Genomic DNA, 6,057 nt, shown 5'->3' with positions numbered 1-6,057 from the left:
CAACATAACTTGTTCAGCGCAAACCGCTTGTGGACCACCAGATGTACGAAGATATCTAAAAGAATAACTACTGATGACTAACAAAACTATTTTGTTGTCGGCTACTCGCCATAACCCTGGGAAAAGAGATTATCTGCCCTCTCTCATGGAGTCTTCTATTAGGTGCACATGAAACCATGATCGACGAGCACTGCTATTTTAAAAACCCCGAAGGAGTGGCTTCTTCCGAAAGGATGCATCTGCGTAGGAGTTTATCGCTCTGGCCGGTTTAATGGAAACGACGACTTTTTACGATGTTCCTCTGCTTGGACTGACATTCAGAGAAATTATGTTTTTAGAGATGGATAATTTTCTCCATAAAAGCGTTTGTTTTTAGTTGCGTCTTCTTAGAAGCTTTCCTAATGCAGTTTGTGTTACGCAGGCCTACGGTAAGCAAGCGGCAATTAGAGAGGCCCCAAAAACACAGACCATCGTTATCATGATGTTACCACCGTTTTCAAAAGCATTGAGGATAAGCAAGGCTTGCAATATGACACTTTCAATTTTTTACAGAGCCATTTGTTGAAACTATTCGTCAGATATAGTCGTCAAAATCAGTTGTGTGTGTTCTTCCAAGGAAAGCATTGTGAGAATAAACGAACCCTCTCGCTGATTACTGCTTCCACTGCTGTTGAGTTACTGGCCTCACTCCTTATCCCGTAGTTATAGCCTTAGAAGAGAAAATTGCCCCGTCAAACTGGTTTGAGCTTTGTTGGTCAACGGTGCACCCGTAAATCCTCACTTTCGTCATCGTCCGAAATATCCACTCCTTTTTCCACTGCTGAGTCAATTTAAAGTAACATGTAAAGTACTAAAATCGGCGAACATCCTATTGTAGTCGTTAAGCTGATTCACGGGACGAATGAGATTCGGCACTATAAAAAGCATCGCTGTTATGGCAAAGCTGTTGTCACGTACTAAATTTTGTGGCCCATATAACACTCGATTTAGGTAACAGTGATATCAAAGACGTGATGCTGTGGTGTAAAGTCTACTAGAGGGACAATCAGTCAAGCCTATAAACAACTGCAGATGAAATATGCTACATTCTTAGCCAATATCTAGAGTGAATATTAGACAAGTATCACACGAGAACCCGTGGCACAGCAAATCTATTAAGAAGTCTTACCGAATATAGTCCTGGACGTTGTGCGTAGCGCTAGGTTGGTTGTTTTGTTCAGTTCTCTTACTAGGAGCACCAGAACACCTCTCTCCAAAATTATAATGCACCTGTGCGACAATCTTCTAACCTTAAGGGCCCGTATTACATGCAATACACATAAGTCTTTGACGAACTCATTCTTAGTCATTAAACTATTCATCAACCTGCGATATACACCCATTCGCAAACAAATTTGTTTTTGAGGATGACTTACCTGGAACCCAGCTGAATCATTCGTTTGTGATGTCTTCAGGCAACTGAATGTGCTGCACCAGACCGCTCCGTGTTCCATTTGCAACGATATTCGAGATATTGCGATAACTGTATATTTGTAATGCTCTACTCATAAGGTTGCTGAAAATCCTTCGATAGCCCACGAAAGTTTTTGCCCTTTTTGGACTCATCAGCTAGGCGTAGTCCCCGATCAACTTTATGTTTTACTTGAAACCAAGTCGCGTTTAAAAATCACAAACGAGGGCTTCATTTGGGTTCCAGGTAAGTCTCTTTGTAAACTGAATCTGTTTGCAAATTGCTCGCTAATTCTGTGCAATTCGGTTAAAAGTGGTTGGTTACAAGGTTGACGGAAGCTCGGTGACTGCGCCTACCTGATGAGCCCCAAGAAGGGCGGAACCGGCCATGTGCTGAACAAGGGCTTTCAGCAACCGTATCATTAGTGCATTCGTAGACCTCTTTCATCACTGGGCGTCAGCAAAAAGTTGATTCCGATAAGTCCGTATTTCATTGTGAAGTCAACAGAAGTATAATTCTTGGTTGGGTAGCATAGCTGACAAACAGTTCACTGGGAGAATGAACGGAGAAAAGGTATTCTCGTGTATCGGCATGACTCAGTAGTAATGAATTAGGCAAAATAGTATTTTTCAGAAGCTCAAATGTCAAACAAGGCCATAAAAACTACCATTCTAGCAGAAACATAAGGATAGTTTCTGAACGTTAAGATAGGGCTCTCAGGTTGTTTTTTAAGGTAGTATTGCCAGCGACTCAGTGGAATAGTGTTGTCCTCTAGAGACAGGACCTTTCAGGCTTCAGGTCGTAGCCCGCATCTGCTGTCAGATCTTATTATGATTTTCCTTCTCTAGTGAGGCGACTCTATGTCTCCAAAAGTAACCCAGGATTTCGCCGCCCTGTGGGTTATTGAGCTTCGCCCCCCATTTGTGTACAGGAAGCTTGACCAATGAACCAACCAACCGGTTTCCGTAGCCAACTATTAGAAATTCAGATCAAATCATAAATAAATAGAATGACGGCTTTTACCTTAGTTTCTTCATCTACCGTTGAGTAAGCGTCAGGTCTAAGCTGTCTACTCCGTTTAAGGTGACCAGTCCTAAAATAAAGTGGTAATATGCGTCATATCTTTATCCAAAGTCAGTGTCTCTCTCGGCAGAAACTTCGGAATTCCACGCATCATTTTTTTGGATTCATCATCCGCCTTGTTTGGATTGCTTTAATCATGCAGTTGAAATGGATAGATGACACAACAATGACGACTCTCAGCGTAGTTTACTCATCCCTACATGTTTATTCATGTGCGTGAAGAAAGTTCTGATGGGGATGGCATGATCGCTTCAGGCGTGTCCACAAATCGCTGTCACTTCAGTGAATCGTGTCAGGTTTCTGTATTCGACCTTTGTTTAGAACCCGCTCATGCATAGTGTAAATAGCGTGAGTCTGATAAATTTTGGGGGAACAAGTATTCGAAAGAAACGCAAAGTTGGATTCCTTTCCGAAAATAGTGGGCGTTAACCTAGTTGCATGATGAAGACTTTCATGACGAATTGACTTACTGAGATAATCACCATGTTGTACTGGATAAAGAAAGAGGATAGGGTATGTCGACCACCGTTTTTGCACGGGGATCACCCACCATTATATGATCGCTAAAATTACAACGCTCCTTTGGCTGCGGAAATGAGTCTATCCACACTGGCAAGTAGCCAGTTATATAGCACGTGATTTACCAGTGTACTTCCGCGAAAATCGCAAATTCGCCTCTCTCCTTTTAAACATTTCTTTCTCCAGAAGTCTACTCCTATAGATTCCGCGTTCAAAAAATGGAAGAAATGCTTCAAGTGGAAGTTTTTGTGCATTTGTGAAGAGAGCTCGTTGCCGAATCTTCTAAGAATTCATCCTAATCACCTGGGCTGATAAAAGTGACCTCAGTCCGTGAGGAAAATCAGAGTCCACATTGTTCGTTGAGACTAAAATGAAAACATCACAAACGAGAGATTCAGCTGGGTTCCAGGTGAATCTCTCGAAAAACCAAATGAGTTTGCAAATGAATGTATATTCGCTAATTTCGTGCAATTTGTTTTCAAGTAGAACATCAGGTTGACGGAAACCCGGGGACTGAGCCTACCTGATGAACCCCAAAAAGGGCGAAACCGGTCGTGGGCTGTCGATGGATTTTCAGCAACCTTATGAGTAGTACATTACAAAGATGAGACAGTTGCCTTGATGAAACCTACTAATCACGAGGTTGGTGATAGCTCTTCGACAGCTCATGACCGGTTTTGAACTTCTCCAGGCTGGTCAGATAGGCACAATTCCTGAGTTCCTGCCAACCTAATATTCCACTTGAGCCGGTCATATGCACCCGAATTCGCCACAACTTATCGAGGACACGCTTTGCAGTTCCTTTATCCAGGACAGAGCAATATCACGAGTAAAACCTCCATGTTATGATTTTTGAGGCCAGTGCACTCCAGTTATGGCGGCGGTGAATTATATTTTATCAAGACCACGATAACTGGTCGTTTGGGAGAAAGATTTGTGTACGCATTCACAGAAAATATGTAGATTTCCTGAGTCCCGGGGTGTTTTGAATCATCAACTACTCAACTAGCTCGGCTGAACATAAACTTTGAAGACTCTTTCTCAAGGTTTTGCCAACCGATGCTTACAAGCATTGCAGGTCTGCTAATTAGAAAACTAGGGATTAAGCCCCATTGGTTGACTGAGATAGTGTCTCAAAGAATAGCGTGCTTTTACTCGATTAAATGACCTTGATTTTCCATTTCATTGCAGTATGAAACTTACACAGCTTGGATGACTGCAACTGGTTTACAAGTTTTCCAGCGATTTAGGCAAATCAACGAAGCAAGACTTTGAGGACATAGAAGAAGCCCGCATTTGCAATACGACTTTGCTGTGAGGTTCCCCACCCAGTTCAGAAGTTACGAACCCCATTCCCTTGCAAAAAGAATTTCTGCTGAATTCGAAAAACCTTAATCAAACCTTGTCCTCATTTCGGTGTACCTCTAACTTCGGTCGCATCCATTCGAATCAGTCTTGGGAGACAATATTTAAGTAAGGGGATTGAAAGGATTCACAAGAGGTTGTGCATGACCTGAAGAACCTATTATCGGCCCAGATGGTTGGCACACGCGGACCCACCACTGGAGTTCACACTGGTGAGGAGTAAGCACACGCCTCGTTCAGTGCTAAAAACGAACACCCACCAATTAAGCCTGAACTTTGAACTTTCCCCACGCACATGTGCGCTGACATCTCGAAACCTCTGCAGCACACGTTCATGGCAAATTATATGTCAGCTGAAATGATCACTGCGAAGGAATAGCACACCGGTAATTTGAACTTCCAAACCTTAGAAGGATGCAGGTAGCCTAACGGAAATGGTACCGAAATGTAGATAGCAAATCACTTTGCCATAAGTAGCGAGGCGCTTTATTAGTTTTCAGTTTGTTGCAGTATGATACATGTCCCCTCCGTTTTTAACACAACAAATAGTAAAAGAATGACACTCTCATACCTGAATGCAAGTGAACCTCACTGCTTATCAGCTGCCTGTGACCGAGTGATACAGAGTCCAGCTACTATAATGAAGGTCAAGAATGCTAAGTAGCCATAACGTTCTCCTCTGCTCTTCCGCATGGATTGATTGGCGTCAGAATATTGCACAAGGATCTCAAATACCACGTCACTGAGCTACTGTTCGTTGCCAAGAGTTTAGTATGACTTTAATAAACAAGACTGATCAAGCTTCGAAATTCCAAAAACTTCACGAATTCTGTCAGTGAGCCGTCAGTCAAACTTTCGTTTTCAGCATTACCCATTTCACGTAATTAACATTCCTATTACTGTCAGTCTTATTTTTCGCTGGCTATCCACAGACTAGATACATAAACTACTACTTCTGTTTCATGACAAATCCAAGTAAATTTTGAGCCAGCTTTAGCTGGGTAACCCTCTCAACAAGGCCACTACAAGAAAAGTGGCCAAATCTCCAAACTGTTCAGTTTTTGGTAGAAAGCTTGAACGGGGTCCACGACGGGATCAAGAATGTTTTCCATATTTGGATTGCCAAATATCTGCATGTTCGGAACCTCCTGGCAGAGGACATAAACCAAGTAAGGCCAAGCCTTCGCTGAACTTCCAAGCCGAGACCAATCTCTTGGCTTGTCCGAATCATTCGCTCCTTTGGAGCTAACAGGGGCCTTCAAACTGTTGTCATTTTTAAGGTTACCTGAGAATGTTTCATCACTTACAGAATTTCATTCCAAAAGATTTTTACTTTGATTGCTAACGCTATAGCTGTCATTTTCTGTCTGACCATCAATGGATAATTGAGAAATCTAAGAACTCTCCTATGTGTGTCTTCCTAATTGAGAGTTCTATAAAGCAAACTGTGCCTGAATTTCGTATACTTCTACTGGTGCGGATGTTCACCTGACCTGATCCCCTGAAAAAGAGCAAGCCCTATCCAGTCTTCTACCAAAGTGGTTATTACCTGACTGGAAACACATTTTATGTGCATAAGGAATAATCTTCAAAGCTTTCGAAGTTCTATAGTTGTTAGCCTTAAATGGACGAAAGTAAAA

Source organism: Opisthorchis viverrini (genome assembly GCF_000715545.1).
Source record: "Opisthorchis viverrini unplaced genomic scaffold opera_v5_97, whole genome shotgun sequence".
NCBI classification, from domain to species: Eukaryota; Metazoa; Platyhelminthes; class Trematoda; order Opisthorchiida; family Opisthorchiidae; genus Opisthorchis; species Opisthorchis viverrini.
Note: the sequence above shows the minus strand (reverse complement) of the source record.